The sequence below is a fragment of the Chiloscyllium plagiosum genome, chromosome 5 (genome assembly GCF_004010195.1).
Source record: "Chiloscyllium plagiosum isolate BGI_BamShark_2017 chromosome 5, ASM401019v2, whole genome shotgun sequence".
NCBI lineage: Eukaryota > Metazoa > Chordata > Chondrichthyes > Orectolobiformes > Hemiscylliidae > Chiloscyllium > Chiloscyllium plagiosum.
The window spans coordinates 45,502,471-45,518,882 of NC_057714.1; the positions used below are offsets into that span (position 1 = coordinate 45,502,471).

The window sequence follows — 16,412 nt, forward strand, 5'->3', positions numbered from 1 at the left end:
TAAAAACCAGGCGTGAGGTCTTCAGATCAAGAGATTCACTCAAATATAAGGAATACAAGTACAATCTTCACAGATCCATTAAGATAGCCAAGGACCAATACCAATCTAAACTAAAGATACAGACAGACACCCGGCGACTGTAGCAAGGACTGAACGACACCACAGGTTCTAAAAAGAGACAGTGCAAGATAGCAGATGATGACACATCCCTCTCAGATCATCTCAACACTTCTATGCTCACTTTGAGCAGAATTTTGGTGAAGAGTTAACATCTATTCCAATAAGTCCTGACGAACCTATCCCAACAGTCAGTACATCGGAGGTTAGATCAGTTTTCCTTCTTGTAGATCCAAAGAAAGCAATGGGACCAGACAGCCTACCCGGTCATGCACTCAGAGCATGTGCAGATCTACTGGCAGAGGTCTTTTTGGACATCTCCAACCTCTCCCTGTAGCAGACCACTGTCTCTGCCTGTTTCAAGAGGGCCATCATCATCCCTGTGCCTAAGAAAGTTCATGCAGCATGTCTCAATGATGACTGCCTCGTGGCCCTAACTTTGGTCATCATGAAGTGCTTTGAAAGACTGGTCATGGCATTAATCAACTCTAGCCTCCCCATTACTCTTGATCCACTCCAATTTGCCCATTGGACCAACAGATCCATGTCAGATGCCATATCACTTGCCAATCACTCCTCCCTAGAACATCTTGACACCAAGAATAGCTACATAAGAATCCTACTCATTGACTACATTTCAGCCCTTCAACACCATTACCCTCTCAAGACTGATTACTGAACTTAGACTAAACCCCACACTCTGCAATTGGATCCTCAGTTTCCTGACCCACAGGCCATAATCAGTGAAGATTGGAGATAATATTTCATCCTCACTAATGCTCAACACTGGAGCCCCCAAGGGGTGTGTACTCAGCCCCCTACTGTACTACTGTATACTCATGACTGTGTCACCAAATACCAGACTAATGCCATTTACAAGTTCGCTGATGACACTACCATAGTCGGTCGAATCTCAGATGGCGGAGGACTGAGAAACATTGTGCACTGAGAACAACCTAACTCTCAATGCCGGCAAAACCAAGGAATTCATTATTGACTTTCGGCGGGATGTTACTCATGCCCCCCTACACAGAGGTGGAAGGAGTGGAGAGTGTCAAGCTCCTGGGAGTTGTCATCCACAACAAGCTTTCTTGAAGTCTTCATGTGGACACACCGGTTACAAAGATCTAACAACATCTCTTCCTCAGGCAGTTGAGGAAATTTGGCATGATGGCGATTATCCTTGCCAACTTTTATAGGTGCGCCATCAAGAGCATTCTGTCTGGATGTATCACTACGTGGTATGGCAACTGTACCATTCAAGGTCGGAGACAGTTACAGAGAGTGGTGAACTCGGCCGGAACAATCACAAAGGCCAACCTCCCATCTATAAAATCCATCTACCAGGCTCGCTGTCAAGGAAAGGCCACCAGCATTCTCAAAGCTCCATCCCACCATGGCAATGTTTTTCTACAACTTCTACCATCAAGGAGAAGGTACAGAAGCCTGTACACACACACCAGCCAGTTTTATAACAGCCTTTACCCTACTGTTGTTAGAAAACTGAATGGATTTACAAACTCTTAATATTTGCCTGTACCTGTATTTTTGTTTTTGCCACTGCTTACCTATTATTTAGCTATCTATGCTACCTAACTCTGTGATCTGCCTGTATTGCTCGCAATACAAAGCTTTTCACTGTGCCTCGGTACACATGACAATAAATTCAAGTCATTTAATTAATTAATTAATTCATTCATTCATCAATTGCATTTGATCTGCTATATTTGAAAATAAGCGATAACGTCTGCCACAACTATTAGAGCGTATTCATGCAAAAAGCAGCACTGCCACATTTTAGATAATGGAATATCTCACTATCAACTGAGGAATCTGAGACCTAACAAGCAAGCATGTGTTCAGTGCTTCCCAATATGGTTATTATAGAGCTTGCCCTATAATTCTATGTTGATTCTCATCGTGTTTTAATAGGAGATCTCCATATGAGGTATGCACATCAATGCAGAATTTCAGAAACTTATTTGAAATGGATGTGTTAAGAGAAGCAAATTCCAAACATATTTTCAGGACAATAATTCGCCTTTGGCTTGACATCATTATATCATGGAATACACAACTGACAAGAATTACAGACACAAATTAATATAATAGTAGGTTCAGTGCAAAGCTTATTATTAATTTGTAAAAGCTATCCACCCATTTGAGTTGAGGAAGGGATCCAGCATGCGTTGTCAACTACCAGAAACTATTGTGCAAATTGCACCATTCCACTGCTCACTGTGCAGGCCATCAACTCCTTATGATTGCCGATAAATTACTACATTTGTATCATTAGTGTTCAATACAAAGTTACTACTGATATTCATGACATCAGGAGCCTTAATGAGGAGATTCATGTCACTGCAAAACTACTCAAATTCTATGGCCCAGAAAATGAACAATTCAAACAATGCAGTCTCAAATGACAGTCAATAATTTGTTTCTCGAGCATTTATTAATTTTTGCAGCTCTTTTCCTCTGTAGTCTTTCTCTCTCTCAATCCAATCTCTAATTCCTTTTAATTTCCTTCTATATCTAAGTTGACTCTAAGCATCCCATTTCCTTAACTCCTTCTTGCCCTTTCTTAAATGTTATTAGTTAAAGAGATAGATGTTTGGTCATACTATTCAAGCTTCCAGATGTTTTCCACTGTTATCAGTTTGTGCTTTCAGCAATGTTCTCAGCAAAATTAAATTAATATGTCAAATTGTCTTTTTTGATGTTAACCATGGACTTCAACAACTTTTGTTACTGGGATAGTTGGCTTTGTGCAAATGTAAGTGACAGTTTTAATTATGGAAGTACTACATCTAGCATACTGATTGAAAAACCAGTTAAAATGGTGACCGTATTTGGTGTAGGAAATCTTAAAGAAAAGGAGTTTGGAAGATTGCGATAAGTCTTGGCTGTGGTGGTGGTGGTGCTGAGGATGAACTTCAGAACGTAAACTTTCAAGCGAAGCTCCCATTCTTGCCAGCCAATCAGATCTGCCCCTTGAGCTCTCGCTCCATAATTTCAAGTGCAGACACCAGTACTTTCCAAATATTGCCTGAACCCGAAAATGCTGAGTCTGCCAAAATGAAACAAAGCCTCTCTGAACAGACAGGACCTAAAACAAGAGCTCACTGAGGCAGAGAGCCTGTCAGCAAGGCTGAATGAGATCCATTAGTTATATGTTTGTGGAAGGAACAAGCTGAGAAGATAAGAATATCAAGTTGTTGTTAGTACAAATTCAAACATCAGTTTGCAAAACAAAAAGATCGAGAAAATACTTCAAAAGATAGAAGTAATATTGAGCTTTGTTTTCTACTGATTTTTACCAGATAATTTATAATTTAACATGTTTGTTTAGAAAATGAACAAATATTTATGATAACATTCAAGTTTGCAATGTTAGTTTAGAATTTTCAATGGATCTGAAAATTCTTAGCTTAGTAAGAGCTCATTATATATTATTTCGAATTTGATCTTTTATTCACTATCAACATTATTAAACGGCTACAGTCAATGTGTTTATTTTTATTAACTGCACTCTTTAAGTTATTTTTAAAGAAACCTTGCAATGTGCGTTCATGCATATAAGGAAAAGTCATTTAGATAAATTGTTGGGTATAAATTGAGGAAATATTCAAATGTTACCACTTAGCAATTTATTCCTTGTCTCAACTGATTATCTTAGCAAGTCTTAAGTGTTCATTCTGTGCACTGAAAGATAACAAAAATAATCATGTGAATTTGAACCTCAGTGCCTAGAAAGAGCAGCTTCCAGAGTTGAAGAGAAAACTAGATGCAATTAACATATGGCATGGAACCAAACAACTATCCCTAGGAAAGGTATCTGGCAGCAATAGCATCCAAGTGCAAGTCACTGACCAGATATAACACCAGCACTATACTGTTGGAAAATACAACTTAAATAGTCAAACTTAAGAAACAATCAAAAAGCTACAGATAACTTGATTATTAACATAAATATTGCAAGGATGGTTCCATTGAAGATGCTCGCCAACATGAAAAACTCCTGTTGTGACATGTGTAATTTCAACAGGAATAATTGTAGAGTATTTTCTTCAAGAATATCAAAAATAAGTAGATACCAACACTTCTAATATTGGTTTGATCTTCTCATGCAAAATCATGCTGTTCAAATTGTGTGCAGATTCTCAAAGTTAAATGAAGCAAGAATTTCTATTGTGTTGTAATATGTAATATAACCATAGTCTAACACCGGCGCCTCCACATCATGGCTACCATTGACACCACAAACTCCCGGCACAAAGTGGAGAGGATCTCCAAGAAGATCACGCATATCGACACAACATCAAGCTTCTGCAGAGATGCAAGAAAGCAGAGAAGATCCTGAAAAAGCTACAGATCACAAACCTAGTCAAGTCAATCTACAACACAGACGATGCTGAGAGATTCTGCTGTTATACCTACGGCAAACTCCTCAATCATCTCACACACCAGCTCTATAGCAAGTAGAGCTTGAAATTGAGGTACAGTCCATATTCTCAGCTTGCCCTCAGGACACAGCAGACCAGCTATGAAATACTGCCAAGCAGACAAGGCAACAGAACTACACTACTTACATACAAACCAAGAACAAGAAACTGGAGAAACTCGGTATCACCACTAGCAGTAACCAAGCCTCCCCTGCTACCATGGTTGATACTGGTACCACCATAGAGAAATCCATTGTAAGCCAATCTGACCACACCCTTCAACTGGACGAAATCAAAATTCTCAGCCGAAGGCTCAGTTTTTGCCCAACTTCCAAAATGGACCCCATTGGTCTCGCAGCAGACACAGAGGAATTCATCAGGTGAAGGAGGCTCCGGGAATCCTTCTGCAAACCCCGAGGAGGCAGCAGCGAGCCCAATGAGACAACCAACAAACCAGAACAGTCGACAGAGAGATCCATGCTGGAGTGACCAAAGAAGAAAGAGTCAAATTGGACCCCTCCAGAAGGCTGCTTTAGGCTCGCCATGTATGCTCAAACCATCAGGAGATATATTAACGCCAGATTCATCAGCCACGCTCATTGGATAGCGCAGAATGTCACCCAAGCACAACACAATACTATCCCAGCTCTCAAGGCTAATTGCAACATTGTCATCAAACCAACAGATAAAACAGGAGGCATTGTCATACAGAATAGATCAGACTACTGTAAAAAGGCATACTGATAACTGAACAACCAGGAACACTACAGACAACTACCTGACAATTGGACCATAGAACACACCAGTCAATAGAACAGACTGATCAAGACCTTTGATCCAGACCTTCAGAGTATCCTATGTACTCTCAACCCATGTATTTCTCACATTTGGCGACGTCTACTGCCTTCCAAAGATACACAAAGCCAACATAACAAGACATTCCAACATATCAGGCAATGGGACCCTGTGTGAGAATCTCTTTGGCTATGTTTAGGGCACCTTGAAACCCATTGTACAAAGAACCCCAGCTTCTGTTGCAACACTACAATTACAGAAACTCAGCACTCATGGACCAGTTGCACCAGAAACATTTCTCATCAGAATGGACATTTCAGCAGTCTACATCAGCATCTTCCATGACAACAGCATCAACACCAACAGCTGCCAATCTCCAGGTGCCATCCTACAACTCATCTACTTCATCCTCAACCACAATGTCTTCACCTTTGACATCTAGTTCTTCATCCAGAAACATGGAACAGCCATGGGGACCAAATGTGCACCCCAATATGCAAACATTTTCATGCACAAGTTTGAGCAAGACTTCTTTGCTGTTCAGGATGTCTGACCAACACTATATGCCAGAAACATTGATGACATTTTTTCCCTTTGGATTAGCGGCAAGGAATCGCTGAAACAACTACACAGTGATATCAACATGTTTCATCCAACCCATGGACTACTCTTCAGAATCAGTCTCATTCTTGGACACACAAATCTCCATCAAGAACGGACACCTCAGTACCTCACTCCACTGCAAGCCCACAGATAACCTCATGATGCTGCACTTCTCTAGCTTCCACCCCAAACATATTAAAAAAGCCAACTCCTACAGACAAACCCTATGCATACACTGGATCTGTTCAGATGAGGAGGAATGTGATGGGCACCTAAAGATCTCAAAGGATGCCCTCATAAGAGCGGGATACGATGCTCAACTCACCGATCTCCAGTTCCGATGTGCCACAGCAAAAAACCGCAATGACCTTCTCAGCAGACAGACACAAGACATAACCAGTAGAGTACCCTTTGTTGTCCAGAACTTCCCTGGAGCAGAGAGACTACATCACATTGTTTGCTGCCTTCAATATGTGATGATGAGTATCTCATCAAGATCATCTTTATACCTCCACTTCTTGCCTTCAAACAATTGCCAAACTTTAAACAGACCATCGTTCACAGCAAACTGCCAAGCCTTTAGGCCAACATTGACCACAACACCACACAACCCTGCCTCGGCCACCTGTGTAAGACATGTTAGATCATTGACATAGATACTACCATCAGACATGCAAACAACACCCACCACGTACACAGCAGATCTTCATGTGACCCGGCCAATGTTGTCAATTTTACACGCTGTAGGCAAGGATCCCCAAGACATGGTATATTGGCAAGACCATGCAGATACCACGACAATGGATGAATGGATACCGTGCAACAATTGCCAGACAGAAATATTCCCTCCCAGTTGGGGAACACCTCAGCGGTCAAGTACATTCACCCTCTGATCATTGGGTAAGTGCCCTCCAAGGCAGCCTTTGAGATAAACACCAATGCAGAATTGCTGAGCAGAAACTGACAACCACATTCTGTACCCATGAAGATAGCATCAACTGTAACCTTGGGTTTGTGTCGCACATGTGACCCCACCACACTGTTCTGTATCTGTAAAATCTCCCTTACTGTTCGATTTTGACACCATCACCTTGATAAATTGTTATGATCTCTTTACCTTAATTAGTTTGTACAGTCTTGGAATACTTATTACTTTGGTTAGAGCCTTAGCATGTAACACTTATAAATATCACATCATTCAAGCCATTTGGTTTATCTCCAGCACCACCTTATTTTATTGTTTGTAACTATTTAATCGAATGATAGGCCATCCCTTCACTTGTTATTCAGCTGTTAACACTTTACTCACACTGTCTGACACTCTTGATCACCTGCAGAGATGTACTATTTGACACTCCACTCACACCAGTTGTACGATCTTTTGATCTCTCAGACCTTGATTTCTCTGCCTATAAATTCTGTATCTGTGTGTTTCCCTCTCACTTCACCTGACCAATGGGCTATGCGCCAAACGTTTGTGCTTTCAAATAAATTTGTTGGACTATAACCAGGTGTCATGTGACTTCTGATAATATTTTGAAGCAGTAAAAAGAAATAACTTCTACTATCCACAGCATTCCAAATCCAATTCACATTTGAAGTGCAGACCCTATATATAGAACATAGAACACAATAGCACAACACCTTTCGGCCCACAATGTTATCCCACTTGAAGATCAAACTAATCAACATACTCTTCATTTTACTTTCCTCCATGTGCCTATCCAAGAGTCGCTTAAATGACCTAAATGTATCTGACTCTACTACCAGTGCTGGCAGTGCATTCCACACACCCACCACTCTCTATGTAAAGAACCCACCTCTGACATCTCCCCTAAACGTTCTCTCAATCACTTTAAAATTATGCCCCCTTGTGATAATAGTTTCTGCCCCAGGAAAAAGTCTCTGACTATCCACTCTATCTATGCCTCTCATCATCTTGTACACCTCCATCGAGTCACCTCTCATCCTTCTTCGCGCCAATGAGTAAAACCCTAACTCCTTCAGCCTTTCTTCACAAGACATGCCCTCCAGTCCTGGTAGCATCCTGGTAAAACTCCTCTGCACCCTCTGTAAAGTTTCCACATCTTTCCTATAATGAGGCAACCAGAACTGAACACAATAGTCCAAGTGTGGTCTAACAAGTCTTCTATAGAGCTGCAGCATAACCTCGCAGCTTTTAAACTCAATCCCCCTGTTAATGAAAGACAACACACAATATACTTTCTTAACGACCCTATCAACCTGCATGGCAACTTTGATGGATCTATGGACATGAACCCCAAGATCTTTCTGTTTCTCCACACTGCCAAGAATCCTGCCTTTAACCCTGTAGTCTGCATTCAAATTCGACCTTCCAACATGAATCACTTCACACTTTTCCAGGTTGAACTCCATCTACCACTTCTCAGTCCAACTCTGGATCCCTTTAATGTCCCATTGCAATCTACAACACCTCTCCACACAATCCACAACTCCAGCAACCTTCATGTCATTGGCAAACTTACTAACCCACCCTTCCACTTCCTCATCCAAGTCATTTATAAAAATCACAAAGAGCAGGGGTCCCAGAACAGATCTCTGCAGAACACCATTGGTCACCAAGCTCCAGGCTGAATATTTTCCATCTACTACCATCCTCTGCCTTCTGTGGGCTGGCCAATTCTGTATCTAGACAGCCAAATTCTCCTGTATCCCATGCCTCCTTACTTTCTGGATGAGCCTACTATGGGGAAACGTATCAAACGTCTTTCTCAAATTCAAGTACACCACATTCACTGCTCTGCCTTTACTACATCATCAAATAATTCAATAAGGCTTGAAAGGCATGACCTGCCCCTCACAAACCCGTGCCAACTATCTCTAATCAAACGATGGTTTTCCAAGTAATTTTAAATCCTGCCTCTCAGAATCCTCTCCAATTTGCCTACCACAGATGTAAAATTGACTGGTTTGTATTTCCCAGGATTATCCCTATTCCCTTTCTTGAACAAGTTGCCCTTCTAAAGATGGTGGTGAGCTGGCTTCTTGAATGGCTGCTATGTAGGGAATTCCCAGATTTTGAACCAATGACATTGAAGGGACAGTGACTTGCCACCCTCCAATCATCTGGTACTATTCCAGTGGACAGTGAGGACACAAAGATCATCGCCAAGGGTGCAGCAATCCCTTCCCGCGCTGCCTGTAGTAACCTAGGTTATATCCTATCTGGCCCAGGGGACTAATCTATCTTTACATTTTTCAAAATTTTCAGCACATCCTCCTTCTTAATATCAGCCTGTTTCAGGGACTAATGTAAAGATAGCCAATCAAGAGGGCAGCTCACCACCACTTTCAGAAGGGCAACTAGAGAGGGGTGATACATGCTGGCCCAGCCTGCAAATCCCACATTCCTAAATGAATAAAAGTGAAATAAAATTACAAGCAGGATTTCAAAATTTTCAGCACATCCTCCTTCTTAATATCAGCCTGTTTCACATTGTCCTCACAAATGTCAAGGTCTCTCCATCGAGTGAATACTGAAGAAAGTATTCATTAAGAACTTCCCCTACCTCCTCCGACTCCAGGCACAAGTTTCCTTCACTATCCCTGATCAGCCCTACTCTCACTCTGTCATCCTCTTGTTCCTCACATAAGTACAGAACGCCTTAGGGTTTTCCTTACTCCTACCCGCCGAGGCTTTTTCATGTTGCCCTCTAGCTCTCCTAAGTCAATTCTTCCATTACTTCCTGGCTACCTTGTAACCTTCAGAGCCCTGTCTGATCCTTGCCTCCTCAACCTTAAGTATACCTCCTTCTTCCTCTTGACTAGATGTTCCACATCTCTTGTCACCCAAGGTTCATTCATCCTCCCATCCTTTTCTTACCTCAGTTGGAGAAACCTATCCAGCACTTTCAGTAAGTGCTCCCTGAACAACCTTATATTATCGGCCTTGTGGTTTTTCTGTGGGACATCCAAAACTATTGTTTTAAACCTCCTCTTCTGAATACAGAGAGCTCAAAGCAGAAGTGAAGAAAAATAAAGCCAGCAAAAATTAACTGAACAAGATGAGAGTTGGATTGGCAAGTCAATGCTCTAGGCAGAATTTGAAACCTCCCTGCAGGAGTCCTGCTTCGGTCATAGGCCGCACACAGAGTAGCAACAAACAGTTGTGTCTTAGATACAAGAGAAGTCTCCCAGGCATCTGTCCTTGGATCACTGCTTTTCTTGATCATTTTCAATGACCTAGGATTGGGTGTACAAGGCCATTTCAAAATTTGCTGATGACATAAAACCTGGAAGTATTGTGAATTGAGAGGAGGATCACGATAGACTACTTGAGGATATAGTTGGCGTGATGGAACAGTTAGACAAGTGGTATATGACATTTAATGCAAAGGAGTGTTAAGTAAAGCAGTTTGATAGGAAGAAAGATGAAGAGCAAAACAAAACAAAGAATATAATTCTCATGGGATTGTTGCAGCAGAAGTACCAAGGCATGTTTGTGCGCAAATCATTGAAAGTAACTGAGCAGTTTGAGAAATCGGTTAATAACAAATATGAAATCCTGCTTGTAATTTTATTTCACTTTTATTCATTTAGGAATGTGGGATTTGCAGGCTGAGCCAGCATGTATCACCCCTCTCTAGTTGCTCTTCTGAAAGTGGTGGTGAGCTGCCCTCTTGATTGGCTGCAGGCCGTTTGGTGTAGGGAGACACACAATTCTGTTAGGTAGGGAAATCCCAGATTTTGAACCAATGACATTGAAGGGACAGCGATATATTTCCAAGTCAGGATGGTGAGGTGGCTTGATGAGGAACTTACAGTTGATAGTGTTCCCATGTATCTGCTGTCCTTTTCCTTCCAGATGGAAGTGGTCGTGAATGTGGAAGATGGTGTCAAAGAAGCCATGGCGAATTTGTACAGTGCATCTTGTAGATGGTACACACTGCTGCTACTGAGCATCAGTGATAGAAAAAGTGAATGTTTGTGAATCAGGTGGCTGCTTTGTCCTGGATGGTATTGAGTTTGAGTGTTGCAGAGATATAGGGAGTACAAAAACAAGGACATTATTTCAACTGGAGTATTTTTATAATTCTGGGTGCCATACATTAAGATGGACAAGAAGACATTAGAGACAGGATGCAGAAAAGATTTAAGAATTATTCCAGGAAATGGCCAGCTTTAGTGATGAGGATTAATTGGTAAAGCTAGAGAGAAGATAAGGTTTTGCGAGGAGATTTGGCTAAGGAGATGTAATGGTGGCATTTAAAATCATGCGGAACCTGTACAAAATAGACAGACTGTTCCTATTGGCAAAACAACTCAACACTGGTTTGTGAATCGCCAAACAATCAGAGGTGACATGAGAAAAAGATTTTTACACAGCAAATTTTTAGGATTTGGAGATTTGGGACAGATTTCTCTTTTAGAAGAGAAATGAGAATGGATCTAAAGAAAAACAATGGCAAGGGTTCCAGGAAAAAGGTGGAAAGTGAAACCAGCTGAGTCACTCTTACAGGTAGTGCAGTGGAGGCCAGGACGCTAAATGTCTTCAAGGCAGAGATTGATAAATTCTTGATGTCACAAGGAATTAAGGGCTACGGGGAGAATGCGGGTAAGTGGAGTTGAAATGCCCATCAGCCATGATTGAATGGCGAAGTGGACTCGATGGGCCGAATGGCTTTACTTCCACTCCTATGTCTTATGGTCTTATGGTCTTAGGTAGCTAACAGAGTGGACTAATGGTCTCCTTCGGTATCAATGATCCAAGGATTTTTAACCTGACAGTTTTTTTCCAAAAAGTTGAATTTGCAACTGTGCTATCAGCCTGAACACGAGGGACAGAATTCTATTGGCCTCTGGCTATTGCAGTTGTGAACAGAGGGCTGGCAAAATACTGAGCAGCCACATCAGGATTGTCCCGTCTGTCTCTGTTCCAGGGAAGCTCGAATGGCAGTTTGCCTCCTTGGAGTCAGCCTGTGCAGTTGTATCATTAAAGTTTCATTCCTCTCAACAGATGTGGCTACAGGAATTCCAGCTTCATGGAGGCAGCCTTTGGAGTCTCAGGTACCAGGACACACAAAGTGGCTGCAGTCAGAAAAGGCCTTGTCCCACCCAGCAGGCAAGCGCAACAAGTATTTAGGAAGGCAATGGCTATGTTGGCATTCATTACAAGAGGGTTTGAATACAGAAGAAAGAAGGTCTTCCTGCAGCTGTCTAAAGTGAGACTAAAGCAGGATTGTTATATGCAAGTTTGGTCTCCTTACCCAAAGGATATACTTGTCATTGAGGGAGTAGCAAAGGTTCACCTGACTGATCTCAGGGAACGTTTGATTTTTCATATAAGGAGAGATTGGGTCAACTTGTCCCTGTCATTGAGATCTACAGCATAAATAAAAGGAGGTGCAGTTAGAAGTTTGCAGATGACACCAAAATTGGAGGTGCAGGGGACAGCGAAGAGGGTTACCTCAAATTACAACAGGATCTGGACCAGATGGGCCAATGGGCTGAGAGGCGGCAGATGGAGTTTAATTCAGATAAATACAAAGTGTTGCATTTTGGAAAGGCAAATCAGGGCAGGACTTATAAACTTAATGGTAAGATCCTGGGGAGGGTTGCTGAACAAAGAGACCATGGAGTGCAGGTTCATAGCTCCTTGAAAGTGGAGTCACAGGTAGATAGGATAGTGAAGTAGGTCATGTTGCGGCTGTACAGGACATTGGTTAGGCCATTGTTGGAATATTGCATGCAATTCTGGTCTCCTTCTTTTTGGAAGGATGTTGTGAAACTTGAAAGGATTCAGAAATGATTTACAAGGATGTTACCAGGGTTGGAGGATTTGAGCTATAGGAAGAGGCTGTATAGGCTGGGGCTGTCTTCTCTGGAGCGTTGGAGGCTGAGGGGTGATCTTATAGAGGTTTATAATATCATGAGGGGCATGGATAGGATAAATAGACACAATCTTTTCCCTGGGGTGAGGGAGTCCAGAACTAGAGGGCATAGGTTTAGGATGAGCGGGGAAAAATATAAAGGAGACATATGGAACAACATTTTCACGCAGAGGGTGGTGTGTATATGGAATGAGCTGCCAGAGGAAGTGGTGGAAGCTGGTACAACTACAACAGTTTAGAGGCACTTGGATGTATATATGACTAGGAAGGGTTTAGAGGGGTATGGGCCAAGTGCTGGCAGGTGGGACTAGATTGGGTTGAGAAATCTGGTCGGCATGGACGAGTTGGACTGAAGGGTCTGTTTCCATGCTGTACATCTCTTTGACACTATGGCTCTGGCTATTGGATGTGCACTGGTCAAAAGCAGCCAGCTAATTATTCCCATCCCATTCTTCAACATTTCATACAGAACCCTCATATGCCTTAGCACTGCAAGTGGACATTTAAATAGAACAAAATGTTATGAGGGGATCTGCCTTGACAGGCAGTGAGACCCAGATTCCCACCGTCTGTGTAAAGAAAAATCCTCACATCCCCTTGAAATCTCCTACCCAATATCTTAAAACTCTGCCCCTGGTCATTGATCCCTCCATCAAGGGAAAAATGGAGAGACAATATGAAAATAGAAAGATGAAGAGGGCATCTCATTGCAACATATACAGTTCTGATGGTGTTAGACAGATGGATGATGCTTCTCCTAACCAGGGGAATCCGGGACAAGAAGTCACAGTCTCAGGGTACGCAGATCTGACTCAGACTGTGATGAGGAGAATATTCTTCACTCAGACGCTGATGATACAGTAGAATTGTGTACCACAGAAAACGGAGATGCAACTCACCAAGTGTACTTAAGAAAGAGATAGGTTTCTCGAGACCACAGTGCCCGGAGGGATGGGGAAAGAATATGGTGTCAAGATAAAGTATCAGCCATGATCATGTTGAATGGTGGAGCAGGCTTAATGAGTAGAATCTGCTGTTCCGTTTTTCCAAGTTTTGATGTCAACAATGTCATGGACGTAGCCTTTGGTCAAACAGAACTTTTAAAATTATACTTATCATCGGGCATCTCCGTTTTGTGATGTCTCTTATAATTGCTTGGTACTTCAATTAGCAATTTACATAGTTTGGAAAATAAAGATGACAGTTAATCTAACATTTTCACATTATTTTGCTGGGAAATGGTAATGTTAAAGTGACGATTTATATCTGGAGATAGTGAAAAGATGGAGTAGGCAATGAGACAGTCCAAGCTCCGAGTGAAATCTAGCTTTTGGCTCTGGTATATTCCAAGAGGTCAAGTTTATTGCTGCAGGATCCAACATGAAAGGGCCAAAACAATGCAGCAGGATCAACTTGCCATGGATGATGTAGGACATGAATCAAAACAAAATTGACTTGCTAAAATCTTAGCTTAAACAGTACTTAGAGGTATGTATTGGCATTGTTACAAACAAATATAGTTAAACAATGAACAATTGTTATACAAACTCAAAACAAACAAACTAAGAGTAAGAAGACTTGTGTGTGAATGTTTGATTTGAGGCTCTCCCAGTCTAATGATCCTCAAGGTGAAGCCTAGCATGGTCTGGAGTCAAGGCCCAGTGTTGACTGGAGGCTAGGTACCAGCATGGGATAGGTTGAAAGACCGCTGTTCTGGACTTTTATTTCTGCAACATTGAACATCTTATTTCTCTATTTTCTAAGATCTCATAACTAAAGTAGGTTTGTACCTAAGATGGTGCCATAAATGGCAATGTATAAACTTTTCACTGTACTCATTTGAGCATATGTGACAATAAAGCTAATTCAATTCAATTCTCTGGCTTAGAAAAAGAGACTGGGGGCTCTTTGGAAATGGACAAAAATTTGGACTTGCCACAGCGTTCTCTCACTACTATAGACAATCGCACTGTCAGAGAACCCATCAAAAATTATTAAAATAGCCTTTCCACAGAGTTAAATAGCTCAAACATTCAAGGTCAGAGCTACACCATTGTGGTGGGCAAAATATCCATCACAACAGTCAAAGTAGCGAATCGCTGGAAGATTGACAAAATTATTGATAGTACAAAAGCAGGCAGGTATATGTTGAAATGGAGGGATCAAATTGTTCAAACTAATATTGTGTGTATGTTTAGTCTTTACTGTAGGTTATAAACTTTGCAAAAGCTGCAATTTGTAAACCATAGTCAAGAAGAAAACGTATGAAAGAATTCAGGAAAAATCATCACAATGAAACACGCAGCAATGATCTAACTTTATCAATTATTGGCTGTGATTTAGACAAAATAGGTTAATTAGCTACGTACAATTTTAGTTTTATTATTAGGATAATTTAATTTGTACTTTTATTCATTTTAAAGATGCTAACACATTTTGGGACTTCTCTGTTAAGAAGTAACTCATAATCTATTCTTGTTTTAAGTTCCTTACACTGACTTAGGCAATCATTTATGTCACTGATCTCTCTCCAAACTTGTGCATTAAGCTGTGCACAGTGAGTCACATGGAGACCAGCATTTTTCTTTTTTGGGCCTTCAAAAAAATAATCCATTCTATCTGGAATCCCCACCATAATCTTCAATTCTCTTGTTGTTAAGTTCAAATATATCAATCTCAGTCAAATAGATTGGGTTCCTCACTAATAATTACATAATTTCAAATGTTTCCAAGATATGCCACTGTTAACGTATCTAACTGAGGTTGCCTCAACGTAAGTTCACCAAATGTATGTTTTGAAACTCATTTAAAAATCTCAGGTATGATTTTAAGAAGTCTTTCAACAACGTTGACTGTTCCTTTCCTCTGACCCCATATTTCTTTTTACACGTCAAAGTGGCACTACTGCACCTGTGCTGCTTTCAACTTAAAACAAAAAAGTGCCAACACTGTAAAGGAGCAATGTCACAAAATATACACAAAGGATCTAGTTTATTTGTGCAGAAGGCAAACAAAGTTGAAAAATACAATGGCTGTGAAATTCACCAGTAAATTACCCATTTTCAAAATTTCCTTTCAACTCCTCTTCAAGAGGATAATTTCACATGGTGTTACTTTATTATAGACAGAAGGTTGAAGCTGGTGCTTGTGTCACATTTTGGGAAACATCTCAATGAAGTTGAAAACTGGAAATTTAAAATTCTAGATTCAAAATGTCTCAGTTCTGGATTATAACAAACTAAAACCATAATTACTATTGATTATTCAGCAACTTTAAGTCTCAACTTCATTGCAACGTTACTCATGATTAAATATCCTTATTTGCAACAATGTAAAATCATTTGAACAGTATAAATATTTTACAGATGTGTCCAGGAATTGTCATGTATTTGAAATATTATTCAGTATATAACAAAATAGTTGCTTATATATCTGCAATTGGAAAGCTTCAGATGAGGATGGCAGTACAAAATTAGCTTTTCATCTGGTCTGTTATTTCATATTTTCAATCTTAAATCACTGTGATCTATAGCTATTTAATTTTATTTGACCAGAAAACAGACTTAAAATCACTGTTACT

General features: G+C 40.8%; 1 protein-coding gene across 2 annotated transcripts in view; it reads right to left on the reverse strand.

Moving 5' to 3' along the window:
• Positions 1-16,412, reverse strand: part of gabbr2 (gamma-aminobutyric acid (GABA) B receptor, 2) — a 968,870-nt gene that overhangs the window by 732,575 nt on the left and 219,883 nt on the right. The gene's annotated exons all lie outside the window — the stretch shown is intronic.